Source organism: Amblyomma americanum, chromosome 11, assembly GCF_052857255.1.
Source record: "Amblyomma americanum isolate KBUSLIRL-KWMA chromosome 11, ASM5285725v1, whole genome shotgun sequence".
Classification (NCBI taxonomy): Eukaryota; Metazoa; Arthropoda; class Arachnida; order Ixodida; family Ixodidae; genus Amblyomma; species Amblyomma americanum.
Window position 1 is genome coordinate 113,806,781 of NC_135507.1, and position 21,527 is coordinate 113,828,307.

Consider the following 21,527-nt stretch of genomic DNA (forward strand, 5'->3'; position numbering starts at 1 on the left):
CCGGAGCGGTAAATGAACTGAATGTCGTAGTCTTGTAATCGGAGAGCCCAACGAGCAGGCGGCCGGAAGGATCCTTGAGTGACGACAGCCAGCAAAGGGCATGGTGATCTGTGATGACAGCGAACGGGCGCCCATATAAGTAAGGGCGAAATTTTGTGATCACCAAAATAATTGCCAAACATTCTTTTTTCGTGACGGAATAATTAGTCTCCGGTTTTGTGAGTGCACGGCTTGCATAAGCAACGACGTAATCATTGAAGCCACGTTTCCACTGAGCAAGAACGGCACCCAGACCGATGCCTCTGGCGTCCGTGTGAAGTTCTGTAGGGGCGGAAGGGTCGAAATGGCGCAAGATCGGAGCGGAGGTGAGAAGATGGCGCAGCATGGCAAAAGCTTCGTCGCATGCAGTGGACCAGGCCGGTAAGTCGTGGCCGCCGGCGAGAAGTTGTGCCAGTGGGGCGATAATTGCAGCAAAATTCTTGACGAACCGACGAAAGTACGAGCAAAGTCTAATAAAGCTTCTAAGTTCTTTAAGGGAGGTGGGCTTCGGGAAATCAGCAACTAGCTCGTAGCTTGCCAGGGTCCGGGAGGACACCATCCTTGGACATGACGTGGCCTAAGATAGCTGTCGGGGGCCAAAGTGACACTTCTTCAAATTAAGCTGCAGGCCAGCGTCACTGAGCTAAGCGTAGACAGCTGGGCTAGTTGGTTCACAGTCGCATTATGATACATCGTTCGCATTATGATACATGTCCGGCGATTGTGTGTCTGTTCTTCCTTCGCCCGTGTTTTTCGTGCGCCAGAACGATGTATCATAATGTCACTGAGCCACTGAAGGACACTCTCAAGACGAAGAAAATGAGACGGAAGATCAGGGGAGAATACGACAACATCGTCCAAGTAGCAGAGGCATGTTTGCCATTTCAGCCCGCGTAGGATGTTGTCCATCATGCGCTCGAAAGTTGCAGGCGCGTTGCAGAGACCGAAGGGCATCACATTAAATTCATACAGCCCATCAGGCGTGATGAAAGCTGTTTTCGGGCGATCAGCTTCGGCCATCGGCACCTGCCAGTATCCAGAGCGCAGATCTAACGAAGAAAAGTACTCTGCCCCCTGCAGGCAGTCAAGCGCGTCGTCTATAATACGAGGCAGGGGGTAGACGTCTTTCCGAGTAATTTTGTTTAGCCGGCGGTAGTCCACGCAGAATCTAATGGAACCGTCCTTTTTCTTGACGAGTACAACAGGAGAAGCCCACGGGCTGTGAGAGAATTGGGTCACTCCACGGTGTAGCATGTCGCTCACCTGATCATCAATTATGCGGCACTCAGCGGAGGAGACGCGGTAAGGGCGCTGGCGCAAAGGTCGATGTGTTCCAGTGTCGATATGGTGGCGAACCGCTGTTTCACGACCCATGGTGTCTTGATGAGAATCTAAGGACGCGCGGAAGCGCTGAAGCAAGGCGACAAGCTGGGCGCGTTGGAGAGGTGGCAGAGCGGTATCGACGGAATCGGCAAGTCGGTCGGGAGAGGTCTGATCGGTTGCGACGATGGGAGGAGTGAGGGCATTGATGTCATACGCGGGAGGGTCATCCGGAACAGGTGAAGCGTCGTCGAGATCGATGACATCAACCGTGCCAAGCGATTCTCCCCGAAATAAAGTGGTCGGGATAGGCAACGGGTTCGCAACGTACAGGGCGCTACAACCACCAGAAATTGTGAGCACAGCATGCGGGAGCATGAGAGATTTGCGGTGCGCACAAAGGGGTGAGAACGAAAAAAGGACAGTAGCGTCAGAGAGTGCAGCACAAGTAAGGGGCACAAGAACAGAAGAGAAAGCCGGCACGTCGGTGTCGTCAGTGGAGAGAATATGCGCGGCAGTAGCAGGGGAGGCGTCCACAAGAGTATCACACAGCGGCGACAAATCAATTTGAGCACGTGCACAGTCGATGATTGCGTGATGCGCGGACAGAAAGTCCCAACCGAGGATGATGTCATGAGAGGAGAGGGCAAGAACGAAGAACTCAATGGTACCTATAGGACAGGCCTTGGATGATGAGGCGAGCGGTGCACGCTGAGAGAGGTCGAATGGGGTCAGCGCTGGCGGTTCGAAGAGAAATTTCAGAAAGCGACGTCGTCACTTTTTTTAGTTTGCGGCACAAGTTGCGGCTAATGATGGAAACGGCAGCACCAGTGTCAATGGGCGCATGAACACGAACGCCTTCAACCAGCACTTCAAGAATGTTCACAGGAGCGGCAATAGAACTTGAGACGGTCGGTGACGGCACAGTTCTTGCCTCCGGAAATGCGGCGCTTAGTTTTCCGCTTGGAGGGGTGGCGACCGGCGGTGCATAGGAGAAACCGAACGGCGGCGAGGAGACGGCGACCGGGGGGTTCGGTGGTAGGAGTCGGAGCGATAGGTGGAGGGACGCTGGGGCAGATGAGAAGAGTCAGGTGCGGAGGGCACGGGAACGTCGTACGTCGGCGCTCACCTGTAGTCGTGAGAACGGGATCCGCGGGTGCGGCACCAACGGGCCACATGACTAGCGAGGCCGCAAGTATAGCAAATCGGGCGGTTATCTTGCGTGCGCCACGGATTCAGAGGGCGTGGAGCGGTGCAAGGCAAAGGCCGGTGAGGGTGAGGCATTGTAGGAGCGAGCGGCGGGTCAGGAAAGACGGTGCAAAGTGGCGCATAGGCAGGAACAACCGGCTGAGGTCATGGCCGGAAGACAGCTTCAGCATAGGTCAGCGGTGCAGTGACTACAGGAGGTTGATTAGCGGGCGGCAGGACCTCTGCAACCTGCTCCTGGATGACACGCTGAATGGAAGGCGACAGCGTTGGCGTTGTAGCGGGTGGGCAGGTAACTAGCGATAGCTCGCGGGCGACCTCCTCCCGCACAAACTGCTGGATCTGCTGAAGAAGGGTCGACTGATCGTGAGCAGGACCGCCGACAGCAAAGCTCGAAAGGGTGTCGTCCGAGCAAATGGTACGGCGAGTGACAAGACGCTGTTTCCGGAGCTCGTCATAGCTCTGACACAAAGAAACGACGTCGGAGATGGTTTGAGGATTTTTGCACACTAACATCTGAAATGCGTCGTCCTCAATCCCTTTAAGAATGTGTTTGATTTTGTCCGCGTCGCTCATGAATGGATTCAGACGCTTGCATAAAAATGAACGACATCCTCGATATAGCTTGTGAAATTCTCGCCGCTCTGCTGGGCCCCACTGCGCAACCGTTGTTCGGCACGAAGTTTTCGGACAGCGGGGCGGCCGAAGACATCGGTAAGGCTGGTTTTGAGGGCCGCCCAGGTAAAAATATCGGCTTCATGGTTGCAAAACCACAAGTTGGCGACGTCGGTCAGATAAAAGATGACGTTTGTCAGCTCGACGCTGTCGTCCCACTTATTATAGGCGTTTTCGCGTTCATAAGAGGCGAGTCAGTTTTCGACGTCGGTGTCGTCCGGGCCACTGAAGATCGCAGGATCGCGCTAACGCACGGGACCGGAACAGATGACGACGGCGGGAACAGTGAAGCCAGGCTGGGACAGGGTGTCAGTCATCGTGGTAGAGGCTGGTAAGGGGTGTAGATCTTCATGTCCGTAGATCCGTAAGGTCTGTAGCTCCAGGGTGGGAACAGGCAGCACCTCCAACAAATGTAAAGACGCAAATCAGACGCACAAGAAATGTGGACAGGCAAAATCCTTCTTGACACAGCGCAGCTCCAAGCCAGGAGTTCGAGAGCGTCAGCTTCGTCTTCTTCGCAAACTGAACTGCGTCAGCTTCCTCTTCTTCAGCTTTCTCTCCTTCGGCGGCACTGGCCGCTGGGGCAGCAAACCCCAATTGTATGTCTTACAGTACCTCCGGGGTGAAAAGGCGCCATCCTGGCGGCCTAATGGTACGAGATGATAGCGGGGTCGTAGTAGGGTTTCCGGCGGTCTAAATGGACGATTTCGCGGCCACGGCGTCAATGATCAGGCGAAGGCGTGAGGGGCTCGACGAGGTAGTTAACTGGAGATGTCAGCTGAACTACGCGATAGGGGCCGTGGTATATGCTTAGCAGTTTTGTCGACCGGCCTGGGCTGGAGGAGGGCATCAAAAGCCAAACTAAGGAGTCAGGAAGGTAAGTCGGCGGCAGAAAGGTAGAAGTGGCGCGGGCACTTTTGTGACGGTACTGATCGTGGGCAGTAAAGAAACGGGCGAGTTGACGGCATTCTTCGGCATGCGCAGCGGCTTGAGAGAAGGTTGTAAATTCGGAAGAATCTGGGCAGTAAGGGAGTATGGTGTTCATAATTTAAGATGGCTCCCGGCCGTAGAGAAGAAAATACGGGGAAAAACCAGTAGTTGCTTGCATTGCAGAATTGTAAGCATAGGTAACGAATGGCAGAATGCTGTCCCAGTTGGAGTGATCGGATGAAATATACTTGGCCATCATGTCGCCGAGGGTCCGGTTAAAGCGCTCGGTCATGCCGTTCGTCTGGGGATGGTAAGATGAAGTTGTACAGTGGACGATGTGACAGTCCCAAAGAAGGGCCTCCAGGACGCCGGACAAGAAGACGTGTCCTCAGTCGCTGAGGAATTCCTGAGGCGCACCGGGCGAAGAATAATGTTTTGAAGTATGAAGCCGGCGACGTCGGAGGCCGTTGCAGCTGGTAACGGGGAAGTTTCCGCATAGCGAGTGAGATGATCTATGGCGACAATGATCGAACGGTGCCCAGCAGAAATGCTAGGAAGATGGCCGGACAAGGTAAAGGTTGCAGAGGAGCCGGTGAGTGCTGTGGTGTATCCTTGCGCCGCTGACATTCGAAGCAAGAGCGGACGTACTGACGGACAGAACGGTACATGCCTCGCCAATAATACCGAAGACGTAGGCGGGTAAAAGTTTTCAGCAGACCGGCATGAGCGCAATGCGGGTCGTCATGATAACTGGCACAAATAGCGGAGCGGAGTTGCCGTGGAATCATGAGCAGCCATTTGCGACCATCTGGTAGGTAGTTGCGACGGTACAGCAGCTGGTCACGCACGACAAAGTGAGGGGCTTGACGACGGAGTGCTCTAGAAGGGGGGCTGGCAGAGCGGTTGGCTAAGATATCGAGAATAGAAGCTATCCAAGGATCCTTGAGCTGCTCAGAAGCCATATCGATGGTATTGAAAGAAGGCGTGAGGCTGGAAATAGAGGGTTGGTCGAGTTCAGAGGACACAGCGGAGCGTGAGAGGGTGTCAGCATCGGAGTGTTTGCGTCCGGAGCGGTAAATGAACTGAATGTCGTAGTCTTGTAATCGGAGAGCCCAACGAGCAGGCGGCCGGAAGGATCCTTGAGTGACGACAGCCAGCAAAGGGCATGGTGATCTGTGATGACAGCGAACGGGCGCCCATATAAGTAAGGGCGAAATTTTGTGATCGCCAAAATAATTGCCAAACATTCTTTTTTCGTGACGGAATAATTAGTCTCCGGTTTTGTGAGTGCACGGCTTGCATAAGCAACGACGTAATCATTGAAGCCACGCTTCCGCTGAGCAAGAACGGCACCCAGACCGATGCCTCTGGCGTCCGTGTGAAGTTCTGTAGGGGCGGAAGGGTCGAAATGGCGCAAGATCGGAGCGGAGGTGAGAAGATGGCGCAGCATGGCAAAAGCTTCGTCGCATGCAGTGGACCAGGCCGGTAAGTCGTGGCCGCCGGCGAGAAGTTGTGCCAGTGGGGCGATAATTGCAGCAAAATTCTTGACGAACCGACGAAAGTACGAGCAAAGTCTAATAAAGCTTCTAAGTTCTTTAAGGGAGGTGGGCTTCGGGAAATCAGCAACTAGCTCGTAGCTTGCCAGGGTCCGGGAGGACACCATCCTTGGACATGACGTGGCCTAAGATAGCTGTCGGGGGCCAAAGTGACACTTCTTCAAATTAAGCTGCAGGCCAGCGTCACTGAGCTAAGCGTAGACAGCTGGGCTAGTTGGTTCACAGTCGCATTATGATACATCGTTCGCATTATGATACATGTCCGGCGATTGTGTGTCTGTTCTTCCTTCGCCCGTGTTTTTCGTGCGCCAGAACGATGTATCATAATGTCACTGAGCCACTGAAGGACACTCTCAAGACGAAGAAAATGAGACGGAAGATCAGGGGAGAATACGACAACATCGTCCAAGTAGCAGAGGCATGTTTGCCATTTCAGCCCGCGTAGGATGTTGTCCATCATGCGCTCGAAAGTTGCAGGCGCGTTGCAGAGACCGAAGGGCATCACATTAAATTCATACAGCCCATCAGGCGTGATGAAAGCTGTTTTCGGGCGATCAGCTTCGGCCATCGGCACCTGCCAGTATCCAGAGCGCAGATCTAACGAAGAAAAGTACTCTGCCCCCTGCAGGCAGTCAAGCGCGTCGTCTATAATACGAGGCAGGGGGTAGACGTCTTTCCGAGTAATTTTGTTTAGCCGGCGGTAGTCTACGCAGAATCTAATGGAACCGTCCTTTTTCTTGACGAGTACAACAGGAGAAGCCCACGGGCTGTGAGAGAATTGGGTCACTCCACGGTGTAGCATGTCGCTCACCTGATCATCAATTATGCGGCACTCAGCGGAGGAGACGCGGTAAGGGCGCTGGCGCAAAGGTCGATGTGTTCCAGTGTCGATATGGTGGCGAACCGCTGTTTCACGACCCATGGTGTCTTGATGAGAATCTAAGGACGCGCGGAAGCGCTGAAGCAAGGCGACAAGCTGGGCGCGTTGGAGAGGTGGCAGAGCGGCATCGACGGAATCGGCAAGTCGGTCGGGAGAGGTCTGATCGGTTGCGACGATGGGAGGAGTGAGGGCATTGATGTCATACGCGGGAGGGTCATCCGGAACAGGTGAAGCGTCGTCGAGATCGACGACATCAACCGTGCCAAGCGATTCTCCCCGAAATAAAGTGGTCGGGATAGGCAACGGGTTCGCAACGTACAGGGCGCTACAACCACCAGAAATTGTGAGCACAGCATGCGGGAGCATGAGAGATTTGCGGTGCGCACAAAGGGGTGAGAACGAAAAAAGGACAGTAGCGTCAGAGAGTGCAGCACAAGTAAGGGGCACAAGAACAGAAGAGAAAGCCGGCACGTCGGTGTCGTCAGTGGAGAGAATATGCGCGGCAGTAGCAGGGGAGGCGTCCACAAGAGTATCACACAGCGGCGACAAATCAATTTGAGCACGTGCACAGTCGATGATTGCGTGATGCGCGGACAGAAAGTCCCAACCGAGGATGATGTCATGAGAGGAGAGGGCAAGAACGAAGAACTCAATGGTACCTATAGGACAGGCCTTGGATGATGAGGCGAGCGGTGCACGCTGAGAGAGGTCGAATGGGGTCAGCGCTGGCGGTTCGAAGAGAAATTTCAGAAAGCGACGTCGTCACTTTTTTTAGTTTGCGGCACAAGTTGCGGCTAATGATGGAAACGGCAGCACCAGTGTCAATGGGCGCATGAACACGAACGCCTTCAACCAGCACTTCAAGAATGTTCACAGGAGCGGCAATAGAACTTGAGACGGTCGGTGACGGCACAGTTCTTGCCTCCGGAAATGCGGCGCTTAGTTTTCCGCTTGGAGGGGTGGCGACCGGCGGTGCATAGGAGAAACCGAACGGCGGCGAGGAGACGGCGACCGGGGGGTTCGGTGGTAGGAGTCGGAGCGATAGGTGGAGGGACGCTGGGGCAGATGAGAAGAGTCAGGTGCGGAGGGCACGGGAACGTCGTACGTCGGCGCTCGCCTGTAGTCGTGAGAACGGGATCCGCGGGTGCGGCACCAACGGGCCACATGACTAGCGAGGCCGCAAGTATAGCAAATCGGGCGGTTATCTTGCGTGCGCCACGGATTCAGAGGGCGTGGAGCGGTGCAAGGCAAAGGCCGGTGAGGGTGAGGCATTGTAGGAGCGAGCGGCGGGTCAGGAAAGACGGTGCAAAGTGGCGCATAGGCAGGAACAACCGGCTGAGGTCATGGCCGGAAGACAGCTTCAGCATAGGTCAGCGGTGCAGTGACTACAGGAGGTTGATTAGCGGGCGGCAGGACCTCTGCAACCTGCTCCTGGATGACACGCTGAATGGAAGGCGACAGCGTTGGCGTTGTAGCGGGTGGGCAGGTAACTAGCGATAGCTCGCGGGCGACCTCCTCCCGCACAAACTGCTGGATCTGCTGAAGAAGGGTCGACTGATCGTGAGCAGGACCGCCGACAGCAAAGCTCGAAAGGGTGTCGTCCGAGCAAATGGTACGGCGAGTGACAAGACGCTGTTTCCGGAGCTCGTCATAGCTCTGACACAAAGAAACGACGTCGGAGATGGTTTGAGGATTTTTGCACACTAACATCTGAAATGCGTCGTCCTCAATCCCTTTAAGAATGTGTTTGATTTTGTCCGCGTCGCTCATGAATGGATTCAGACGCTTGCATAAAAATGAACGACATCCTCGATATAGCTTGTGAAATTCTCGCCGCTCTGCTGGGCCCCACTGCGCAACCGTTGTTCGGCACGAAGTTTTCGGACAGCGGGGCGGCCGAAGACATCGGTAAGGCTGGTTTTGAGGGCCGCCCAGGTAAAAATATCGGCTTCATGGTTGCAAAACCACAAGTTGGCGACGTCGGTCAGATAAAAGATGACGTTTGTCAGCTCGACGCTGTCGTCCCACTTATTATAGGCGTTTTCGCGTTCATAAGAGGCGAGTCAGTTTTCGACGTCGGTGTCGTCCGGGCCACTGAAGATCGCAGGATCGCGCTAACGCACGGGACCGGAACAGACGACGACGGCGGGAACAGTGAAGCCAGGCTGGGACAGGGTGTCAGTCATCGTGGTAGAGGCTGGTAAGGGGTATAGATCTTCATGTCCGTAGATCCGTAAGGTCTGTAGCTCCAGGGTGGGAACAGGCAGCACCTCCAACAAATGTAAAGACGCAAATCAGACGCACAAGAAATGTGGACAGGCAAAATCTTTGTTGACACAGCGTGGCTCCAAGCCAAGAGTTCGAGAGCGTCAGCTTCGACTTCTTCGCAAACTTAACTGCGTCAGCTTCGTCTTCTTCACATTTCTCTCCTTCGGCGGCATTGGCCGCTGGGGCAGCAAACGCCAATTGTATGTCTTACAATATATATATATATATATATATATATATATATATATATATATATATATATATATATATATACATATATATATATATATATATATATATATATATATATATATATATATATATATATATATATATATATATATATATAAGTACAGTAATACGACAAACGCGACTGTTCGTTTTAAAGGTTTATTGTGCCAACAGTTTCGGGAATGGTATTCCCTTCGTCAGGGCAGGCCTGCCCTGACGAAGGGAATACCATTCCCGAAACTGTTGGCACAATAAACCTTTAAAACGAACAGTCGCGTTTGTCGTATTACTGTACTTACACTTGTAAACTGGCGCATTGGAACCCCTACAGAATATATATATATATATATATATATATATATATATATATATATATATATATATATATATATATATATATATATATATATATATATATGTATATATATATATATATATATATATATATATATATATATATATATATAAGACAAGGAAAATGAAATGAGGAGTTCGTTTTACAAACATGAGAAGGAAGCCAACAGTCACCGAAACCAAGGTGCATAGGGGAATGTTTATATATATATATATATATATTTTTAATTTGTAGTGCCAATAAATTTGTTTAAGGAATATTTCTAAAAAAGCAGCAGGAAAAACACGGCAGGACGGCGACGGCCGTCCGATCTGCTGCTTTCGTGGGTATTTATGCTTTCCGTGTAAGCGAACCTTGAAAGTGTTCACCAGCGCCACCCTCGTCCATAGCGGTGGACGTAGCACGTCCTGTAATACCGCGAGTGTAACGTGGAACGTCACCTAACGGCGAGGGCGGAAATTGTGCGAGAGCCCTCTTATGCTACCTCTGGCATCAAGACTGACAGAACCGAGACCCTCGTTAAGCTATTAGCAGACAAGGGAAATAAAATGAGGGGCTCGTTTTACAAACGTATGAAGGAAGCCAACAGTCACCCAAACCAAGGTGCATAGGGGAATGTTTCTCTTTTTTTAATTTGTAGTGCCAATCAATTTGCTTAAAAAAAAGCAGCAGAGGCGAGGGTGGCGCTGGCGAACACTCTGAAGGTTTACTTTCACGCAAAACATAAATACCCACGAAAGCAGCAGATCGGACAGCCGTCGCCGTAACTGAGTTGGTAGAGCACCGGACGTGATATTCGTAGGTCGTGGGTTCGGATCCCACCGGTGGCATGGTTGTTTTTCTGCTGCTTTATTAGCAATTTTCTTTAAACAAATTGATTGGCAGCACAATTGATTGGCAGTGACTGCGCGACGACAGACCTATGGTAACCAGCATCCGCCCCACTTCAATCCACGACGGGCACAAAGCGTCAATCCGAGAAACTTGAGGACAAGAAGCCGTAAACTAGTGCCAGGCACTTCTTCGATGGGAGGCGGAGTGTAACGGGTTAGTATAGATGCTGGAAAGGCATTCCGAATTCATGGCTACCGCGTTTAGGAACAACGAGCCTTTGCCGCCATGCCATGGGGAGAGGACTTTTCGTTGTTCGGGTTAGGGCTGCGGAGTGGTAAAGGGAGGAAGTTGGAAAGACGGTGAGTCTTATTTGTTCAGCTGAAAATTTTAAGAACGTTTTTGTATGAGGTAGCCCACTCCTCCCCGCACAGGATCAAAGGCCCGTCTCCTTCCATTTCCTACCTCCGCTGCTGTGCCACAGAAAGTTGACCACTATCCCCTATTATATATCGGGCTATTATACTCTTTTGACAGCTCCCTCGGAATGATATTGAAGTCAGCTAGATTACATTCCTGAATTTACTCAGACTTGGAACTTCACTCTTTTTTGTTTCTGCAAATGACCCATTTTCGTAGAAAAGATGCAAACACAATTCGACTGGCGGCTGCTGGAGGGGTGCGCTACTGAAAATAAGCTATATGATAACGCCAATCAATACTGCTTACGAAAAGAAACACTTAGAACACCACGCATACGTACAAACTATGGCACGCAGCACTTAAACTACGAAGTCCCCCTATATTTAAGTAACATAGGAAACAGGACTGATTTCAGGGCACGTATTTCTGCTGAAGAAGGGTCGACTGATCGTGAGCAGGACCGCCGACAGCAAAAGGATTGGAGAAAGTCATCTGCAAAAGAGTTGTATCGTTCTGTGATAAGCATTCTATAATATCCATCCAACAGTTTGGTTTCCGACAAGGTATGTCAACTGAACTGGCCCTTCTCACACAAAAGGAATTTATTATTAAAGGTTTCGAACAACGAAAATTAACACTAGGCGCCTTTGTAGATTTCTCCAAGGCATTTGACAGAATTAACCACACAACCCTATTTTCTAAGCTTGAACATTACGGATTCCGTGGAATACCTCTTGCCATTTTACAATCCTATCTGTCCGCGAGACAACAAAGCGTTTCACTAAAAGAGGAGTCGTCAGCTCTACGCAATATATCTTGTGGAGTGCCACAAGGTAGTATATTAGGACCCATTCTTTTTACTATCTATATAAATGATATAGTAACAATAAGCAACCAGGCATTCTTTGTAGTCTATGCCGATGACACAAGTTTCTTTATTCAGTCAGAGGACGCTAGTGAATTATCGTCTTTAGGTAATATTACATTTAGTACACTGTTAGAATGGGGTAAAGTAAATTCATTAGAAATAAATACGAAAAAAACCAAGGCTGTCCTATTTCGACCTGCGCAAAAAATTCTTGATTACGGTATTTGTTTAAAGATAGGCCAAGAAAAAATAGATACTGTACGTGAGGTGAAAACCTTAGGTGTAGTATTTAATGAACATTTAAATTGGGATGCACATGTAACAAATGTGCTTCGCAACTTGGCCAAGGCCTGTGGCGTTCTGTGCAGACTTCGTTACATTGTCCCACCTAAGATAAAGCTAATGTTATATAATGCCTTATTTACCCCACACATCAATTACTGTAGCCTTGTTTGGGCAACGACATCAAAGGCGAACATACACCGGCTATTTTTAATGCAGAAGAAAGCAATCCGTCACATTGCAGGCTTACCGTATGATGGCCATACAATAGAGCTTTTCTCAACATATAATATAGTCCCTGCAGTACATCTATACAATTTAAACTTAAGTATGAAGTATAAAATCTCGTTGGCAAAATCCAATACATGCTTTCTCTCGCTTTGCCATCTCAGACAATCTTGGGATGTTCCTTACAACATAAGACACAGAAACATTTGGCTAGTCCCCTTTTCGCGCACAAATAACGGTTTTAATAGATTGGAACATCGCTTGCCAGTATTATTAAACACACTTCAAGACACAGACATGGACATAAGAACAGCGTCAAGACCCGCACTCGTTAAATATTTTAGGAATCTAACAGTATGAAGCAATAGATTAAGGATTGGCATTTCCATGTTGTAATTAATGAAACATTTCTGTATAAATACATTTGTCTTTGTTTCAGATATCATTTTTGAAGTATGCACATGTTGTATAAATTTTTGTGTATAGAGTTTTTATATATATATGTGTGTGTGTGCGTGTGCTGACTCGGTATAATGTTTTCTGGTGTACGCGCGTAAAATATTATTTGATCGTATTTTGTGCTGTAGTGCAAGAACTTCTGCAGAAACTAATCTAATCATTGTGTGTAAATTTTTGTGTGATTTGAAACCGCTGTACGCTGCCATCAAAGGGGGCAAGGGCCTTAGTCAAGCTGCTTAACTAGCACCTTTTAGTCCTTGCCCTCACATTTTTTCTGTAACAGGATAAATGTGGAATAAATGAAATGTGAAATGTGAAATGTGAGAAGTCACTCAGAAAATTCCTGCTGGAGAGTGAAATCAGATATAATTAACTTTATAATTTCTCTTCATTATGAATGTTAAAATACAATAATTTAACTTTATGTTTAAACATGTCCTGCGTATATTTCATGTATTTTATATGCTTGTTAGTGTTTTTTTATGTTAGTGTTTTTACAGTGTTGTTTTCCGCTCACTTTCAACGTTTGCTGTCTGTACAAGATGTACGGTATATGCTTGCAAGTTTTGTTTGAAATTGCACCTTGTCTGCCGTTACTGCTCGATAGGGCAGGAGGCCCTGTGAGGCTACGCCTTTTGCTCCTGCTTCATTGCGCGTTTGTTACCTGTTTAACAATGAATAAACTTCAAACCTCAAACCTCGAACTTCAATCTTCAAAAAAATGTCCATAGAGCTCCAAGGAGTCCCTCCAAGGGGACTTTTTCTTGTAGGGCGCCTCTCTAGTAGTCACCTTTCGCAGCTACAAACTTGCCCCCGGAAAAGGAAAGCGATGAAGAGTGGCTGTTATAAATAAATCCCTTCACAATAGTCTACTGTGTTTACTTTTGCCAATAGTTAGCAATTCCCTAACTTTCCGTTCGTTAGACTAGGTGTCAAGGAGGCTTGTATGCGCGTCTGTGGGTCTGCGCGCGTAAGCAGTCCCGAAAGCTACGTAGCTATGCCTTCTTCGTACTCGGCGCCAAAGTGACGGCTGTATCCTACGCACGTGTCTGCTGAGTGTACAGACACGCTCGCCTGGCGGCCCAGCCTCGCAGAATTTTGTTCCCTATCTTTAGGGATCCGGCCAGGCAAACGAGGCTCCAAAACGCCGCTACCAGAAGCCGCAGTAGTGCATTTCCAGGAAAAGGAATATAGAGATAATTAATTACTTTTTCCGCGAAATTATTAGGCCAAAGTAATGGATTTCTTTACAGAATTCCTGCACCAGGAAAGGAACTTATTACAGCGCAAGTTAACTGAAAAAGCAATTAAGTTACTGCAATTCAATTACTGTCATGTATGGTCAGATAGCAATCACCGCGGGGAACACCAACATACACTTCTCAGAATTTACCCCACCGTGCAACTCTGTATGCGCATCGGGGGGGGGGGGGGGGGGGGGGGGGGGGGCTTTTGTGAGACAAAGGGTGATCTTTATGGAAAAGTGGTCCGAGCCGTGACTATTAGCCGCTCGGCTCCGCTCAGTTCACACGGATGGGAAAGAAAGGGGACACCGATTGCGGCGGGCGATCCATGGCTACGCGCTGTTTAGATCGGACGTTTTATTATTGCTGGAGATGTTTAACACAGCTGCGGATTTCTTCACAGCGTTAATGCGTTTCAGCACTCCTCTGAAGCGGACGTTCCCGGCGACGTTTGTTGCAGGTTTAAACACCGATGCGCAAAATTTCGAACATGATAATAAATACAAATTTTTGGTGGAAATCTGTGTGGGAGAGCGGGTGGTTTTCTTTGTACAAAAAAGAAAAAAAACACTAGGCGTTTACGCTTTGGTTAGTTAATGCGAATTTCACCGACAGTTTGGATGGTACGAAATGCCGGAACTAGTGGGAGTGTTCAGTAGGCGACTGGGTATGTGGAAATTACCACTTACCGTCCACAGGGTGCGTTGTGAGCACTGGGCTGCAGATGTAACCCTGTTCTTGCTCTCGAAAAGCGGGCAACATCATTCGGCTGCAAGCAATTAGGTCGTCCGTGATAACCATGAAAGTAGAGAAGTGTCACTTCGCAAATTCGGGGCTTCTGTTTCTGGGGCACATCGTAAGCAAGAATGAAGTACTCCCAGACCCGCAGAAAATAGTTTCTGGCACTGACCGTCAGGAAGGCTGTGGGCAAATACCTCGGACTGTGCGCGTTGTGAAGACTTTTTCGCGCATCGCCGAACTTCTGACCCAACTGACAAAGGCAGACATGCCATTTAATGGGAAGAGCCGCAAGCAGCAGCCTTCAAGGAAATTCAGCGTCGTTGATAGCCCCACTCCGTTCTTCGGGCACTGTGATGAAAACGCCGAGAATTAACGGGCGCCAACGGACCTTGGTGCCGTTTTCGTTCAGTAGAGCGACGGACTGGTGAAAGTAATTGCGTATGCTAGCCGCTCTCTGTCGAAAGCTGAGGCTACCTATTCGACGACCGGGAAGCTGTGTCTCGCCATTGTTTGGGCTAGGTCAAAATGGCGTCCGCACCTGTTCAGACGACCATCCAAGGTGGTCAGCGACCACCACGCACGTGATGGCTTGCCAGTTTGAAGGAACCCTCAGGCCGCCTCGCTCGGTGGAAGCTTCGCCTCCAGAACCTCGGCATCACCGTCGTCTACAAGTCTGGTCAAGCCGTTGTTTTCGGTAAAGCGTTTTGTTACTTGTTTTTCCTCGTAATTTATATCTATTTTTGTCTGTTCTGCTGTTGTCATATGTGGTTAGTTTCACCGAAAACAACCCCCTAAGGTTACGTTGCTGTGCATGCAGTAAGCTTCAAAGCGCACTGACTAGTGCGAGAGCGGAAAAAGTGGTCACATTCGGAACGAGTGCTTGTTCGTCAAAGTCAGTGACGTCGCCTCTCAGTACATATATTACTGATTTCGGGGCCAGTCAGTTTTGCATGTATCGACAATCTCGAAGTTTCAAACTTGAGCAGAGTTTACGTTATTGACAGCGAGCGGTGACGCGATCTGTAAAGATCCGAATTTTGGGAACTCAGAGCGGCGTTTCTTCATACTTGAATAATACGAAAAGTTTAGAGACCGGTAATATGAAATAGTTCTCAGACCGAGCCACATGATGTAAAGACAGAGCCACATAATGAAACGAGAATTGGATTGAGCTGTCGCGGCGTTGCTTGAAAGCGAGCAGTGTCTCCCGATCGGACAATGCATGCCAACAAGGTGTTTGTCTTATTAATAACGCACACAAGAATTCAGGTGGTCACGCGTGTTACTAATGGCTCGCGGGGGTTCTAAGCAGTGCTGAGATGGCAGCGTGTACACACCCCTGCAGAGGGCCGTGGCGATAGCTGCTTAGTCGCGGCTTTCTGGCGCGCACTTAATCCGAGGCCCATACCAACGACGCGGCTAGGTGGGCCACAGGAAGGCAAGGTCCGCGGCAGCATGCGCCTGTCAGTTTAGGGCGCCAAACTGCGCTTAGCGGCCGTCTGGCGCGCAACGTGAGCCTGCGTCGTTTAACACCCGGAATCCGGCTGGATTGGGGACACGAGTGTTCCTGGCGGCAGCGCAGAGAACCAACTCCGCTCTGTGGGACGCAGAACGAGCGTCCGCTGGCTGGCGCCTTCCTGGCTCTCCTGGATTATCCCCGCTGCCGCCTCTTAATCCCTGTAGCCTGCCCTGATCGCGGCGCTGTGCGGCTGTGATTAACTGAGCTGTTCAGAGAGGGTCGTACTGCGCTCAGAAATGTGTTTAATCGGCCAAAAAAAAAAAATGAAGGAACACCGCCTTCCGGAAAACACGCCAGTCACGTCTATTTTCAGTCAATTTCAGCTGTAAGTACCGCCCAGTGTTGTCTTCTCCCTCTGTCCTGCGTCTGTTGCGGTTTTTTAGTCATAACGTCGCACCAACTAACCTACAACTTTACCCTTTTAGACGTCTACTCGCTCCTGTAAGTGCCACCGTACGATCGTTACTGAGGTGCAACCACTCTCGTCCTTGCGACTCTGCGCACGGGCGGGACAAGAGGCGGACGGCCCCTTGCGGCGTGCCCACGGAGGGCTTGTGAAACTGTGGACTGCAACTTTTGGCCACTTAAACGGATGCAACAGGCGACCGCATTGCAGACCTCGGCTGCTTTCTATGTGACTTGTGCAAGCTATTCGTTCTCTAAGCGGAGCGAAAAGCAAGGCCCAGATGTTGGTAGCTATGCCGCGAAACATACATTACTGGCCGCATGGTGCTACTAGGAGTGTTCAGGGCGACTTTGGCGTTCGCCGCGTGCAACATTAGTGAGCGACAGTTTCCCTAAGTTCAGATTTGTAGCCGTGTACGCTGAGTTGAAAGAGTGCCGTTCAAACCTATACCAAGACGTGTGCATGGCGGTGTCACGAATTTTTTATTTGGACCCATTTGTGATTCCTGCAAGTGTTCCTAATTCCCGCCAGTATCTTCGAGGACAGCAGCGAGAAGCAACTCCCCACGATGCATTTGCTGTGCATGCAGTAAGCTTCACAGCACAATGGCGATTGTGAGTGCGGCAAAAGTGGATACAGTTGGGACGTGCGCTTGTTCGTCAAAGACGGTGACATAGCCTGCTAGCATTCATCACGTTTCGGAATAGCACTGTGCATGCTTTTTTTCCGAATGCTCAAATTAACTTCGAGCTGCGCAGCTAGTCGCATTCGGGACTTTGATTCTAGTGATCGCGGGCGCGAGACGTTGTTCCTGCGACATATCCATCACCGCAGTCATTGCTTACTGCTGCCACTATAGAAGCGGCGCCATCAATTTCAGCCATATATATAGACTGTAACGGCCTTCTATACGACGTAGCTAAAAAATCTGCCCATCCACAGTGTCGAACTGCCTAACTTCCATAAGCTATAAATGGGCTTGGTCACGGCATGTAATGCGAAGGCATGATAACCGCTGGCCTCTAAAGGTAACGGAGTGGTTTCCAAGAGAAGGCAAGCGTAGCAGGTTGGCGGCAGAAAGTTAGGTGGGCGGACGAGATTAAGAAGTGTGCGCGGATACGGTGGGCGCCGCTGGCAAAGGACAGGGTTAACTGGAGAGACACATGGGAGAGGCCTTTGCCGTGCAAGTGGGCGTAGTCAGGCTTATAATGACGATGGTAGCCACTCGTTATGTAATACCCCCAAATGAGAGGTATTTATGGTGATAAAGTGATTGGATGTGATTCTGCGGCTTGGAGTTTCATAAGGTGCTTTTTTCGGTGATTGCGATGGTGTGCTGGCGGCAGTGTGGAACCTGTGTTGGAAACATCGGTGTGCAAAGTAGCTGTTGCTTTGGGAGACTTGTTCTTTTTATTACCTGTCGGCTATGCCGGTCTATGGCAGCAATAAAAATATGAGCGAGAAAATGCACGAACTTGACTTCCTCCGCATGTGATAATGAGGTGTGACATGTTATCATTGAAATTATTAGTGTTTTCGCATTAGACAGATGCGTTGGGTATGTATGTCTCTCTTCCATGTATATTTGTCCGAATCTTTCATCTTTTATATTTCTTTTTTCCCTGTAAAAAAAACGAAAAAAACTGAATGTCCTTTGCCTGGTGCCTTTGTAAACTTCTAGGCTTTGAAACCTGTAGTCTTGTATGCAGTATTTATTCTTTTTTTTCTGTAATCTTTTAACGGGATATAGGCAAGCTGTTACTGTTGCCTTTGCCTTTGGGGGATGGAGCGCTGTCAAGCTGTGTTAAAACAGCTTTTTCTCCAACCTCCCTTTTCACTTTTTGTGTGGAATAAATAAATGTTCAAACTCAAATTCAGATCAGTAACTCTATAAGAATCAATGTAGAAACCCAGTCATGGACGTTCCACAACGTACAAATTCCTTGTAAGTGGAAACTCAGATCTTTTTTTTTTTGCATGAGCATTACATTTGATGTAACGCCAGAAAAAAGAGTATGGTAGGAGCTTACGTTTCTCAAAGCAGACAAGCCATTTGTCTTTGAATCCCGATCAAGACTGTATAGACCTTTGCGTAAAGAGGTCGATGTGCGCCGCTATATTGGGCACTCGACTCTGCTTGTAGTACAGGAAACAGTTGAGGATTAAGCTCCCCCACGTTCTCCTCAGAGCTCAGAAAACAGGTTTTTTCTGGGGGTCCTGAAAAGGTCTATATTGACCGATTCAGCATAAAAGGCAATGTAAAGAGATGCTCGTTATGACACAAAGGACGGAAGCCAATAATCGCCGAAACCAAGAAGCATAGGGGATGTCTTTTTTTTTAATTTGTGCTTTTTCATAGTGGGAGAAGAAGCAGAAGAAGAAACAACCACATGCCGCCGGTGGGATCCGAACCCGTGACCTCCACATTTCTCTTCCGGTGCACTGCCAGCTCAGCTACGGCGCCGGCTGTCCAATCTTTTGCTTTCGCTCTTATTTATGTGCATTGCTTTCGCACGAGACAAACGATGTTATTAAGAAACGCCAATACAAGAAAGTGTCTAACTCTACAGGCAGAACTGAGCTTAATAAATAAAGCGCTAGTTAGCCGACATCGGGAAGTTTAATATGGAGAGAATCGAATATGCTCTAAAGAACGGGGCTAGCCTAAATGCGGTGAAGAGGACAGCAGTCAGAGGTAAACATCAGATGTATGCATTAAGAGACAAGGAGGGCAGTGCCATTAGCAATATGTACAAGATAGTTAAAGTAGCCGAAGAGTTCTACCCCGATATATAGAGTAGCCAATGCAGCCAGAACGTTAATGAGAGAGACAGCAATGCGCCATCCCGTCAGTAACGAAAGAGGAAGTAAAGAATGCAGTAACGGAGTGATCCGACCGACGTTATTAATCACTCACCACCACATACATACTTTTTTCTCCAACACAACAACCACCATTTATTCAATGGAGGTGCAAAGGCGGCACATACATCGCAGACCACGGCAAGTCAACAACACACGCCCACCCCGGCTCCCAGATTCCTCCCCGACCATCCTGGGCATTCTCTCTCTCCATCCTTTTCGAGGGGGGAAGACTCGACTTCCCGGAAAGGGCACACAGTCGCCTTCGGTGTCGTCGTTCGTGGAGGTCCGGCGCGTCCGGCGCCCACTTTTCTCAAGGTAAAGGGGTAATGCCCGGTGCGGCTACCACCTCCCGTTTCAACAACAACAAAAAAGCCTTAGCAGCAATGTAAAGGGGCAAAGCAGCTGGTGAGGAATAGGTAACCGCAGATCGGTTGAAGGACGGATGGGAGATTGTGATAGAAAAACTAGCCACCCGGCATACGCAGTGCCTTATCACCTCGAGCGTGCCAGAAGCTTGGAAGAAGCTAACATTATTTTAATTCATAAGAAAGCAGACATCAAGACTTGAAATATTACTGAGCGATCAGCTTACTGTCCCTTGCCTAGAATGTATTTACTAAGGTACTTGTTAATAGATTCATGACAACCTTAGACTTCAATCAACCAAATGATCAGGCGGGCTTTTGTAAAATACACTAGAAACCATACCAGCACTATCAACCAGGTGATAGAAAAATGCGCAGAATATAATCAACCCTTATATATATATAGCCTTGATTGATTACGAGAGAGCTGTTGACTCAGCGGCAACCAGAGAAGTCATGCAGGCATTACGGAATCAGGGTGTTGAATAGTCATATGTGTAAATACTGCAAGATATTTACAACGACAGCACAGCTACAATATTCGTCCATAAAGTCAGAAATAAAATTCCAATAAGGCAGGGTGTCCTGCAGTGAAACACGGTCTCGCCAATGCTATACTCTGCCTATTTACAGGAGGTTTTCCGAGGCCTGAATTGGGAAGATTTGTGGATAACAGGTAATGGAGAATACCTAAGTAATCCGCGATGACGTCAAAGTGTGACGTCAATTGTTGTTTGGAGCTACAACTAACTAGGTGGCTGTCACATAGTTACTATCCCAACTTCTTCCGTGTAGCTACTGTGCAGGCATCATTCTAGTCATGTTCTCCTCCTAACCGATGGTGCTGCCGAATTAGCGCAAGAGGTTCTCGCTTGGTTACCCGGTGGGCAGGTGAGCAGTGGCACAAGGCAGGTGCTATGGCAGGTGTTGCCAACGGTGTTAAGTAGGTTGCTTTGGTTGGGTTGCGACCCAGGCTGCTCTTCCCGAGCAGCGTCTCTTAATTAAATGGCTGCCGCCTGGCATGGTGGGCAAGTTACACACCACTCGACGGGAAGGTGAGCAGTCTGTCACAAAACCACCTTTAGAAAAACGAACAGACAAAAACGCAACGCCCAGATACGGGGAATGACCGCTTTAAGTGCTAGCCCACTAAAATGATGGGTGTAACGTCAAGAGACCGGAAGCGGGTAGAGCGGGTGAGGGAACAAACGCGGGTTAATGACATCCTAGTCGAAATAAAGAGGAAGAAATAGGCTTTGGTAGGGCATGCAATGCGAAGGCAAAATAACCGATGGTGCTTAAGGGTAACAGTGTGGAGAAGAAAGGCAAGCGTAGCAGGGATCGGCAGAAAGTTAGGTGGGCGGATGAGATTAAGAAGTGTGCGGTGGTAAGGTGGTCGCAGCTGGCAGAGAACAGGGTTAATTGGAGAGACATGGGATAGGCCTTTGCCTGCAGTGAGTGTAGTCAGGCTGATCATGTGCCGCGTAGCCGAGCCTTGAGAGTTTTCACTGGTGTCATCGTCGTCCGTAGCGGCGGACGTAGTACGTCCTGCATTACCGCGAGTCAAACGTAAGAATATGGTCGAATGGAGAGGGAAGAAGCTACTGCCTATGGCATCAAGGCTACCAGATTCGATGCCATTGTTAAACTACTCAGTAGGCACGGGAAGGGAAAGAGGTGCTTGTTACGACATACATGAGGGAAGATAACAGTCACCGAAACCAACGAGTATCGGTGCTTTTTTATTAATGGGAGCGGTAATACAAGACTAACTGCGTCCACCGCTACGTACAAGGGTGGCACTGGTGAAGACTCTCAAGGTTAAATTATGTGCAC

The 21,527-nt window shown here is 49.2% G+C and overlaps 1 protein-coding gene across 1 annotated transcript in view; it reads left to right on the forward strand.

Moving 5' to 3' along the window:
* The window catches only part of LOC144110070 (arrestin domain-containing protein 3-like), a 547,381-nt gene that overhangs the window by 270,918 nt on the left and 254,936 nt on the right, over positions 1 to 21,527 (forward strand). The gene's annotated exons all lie outside the window — the stretch shown is intronic.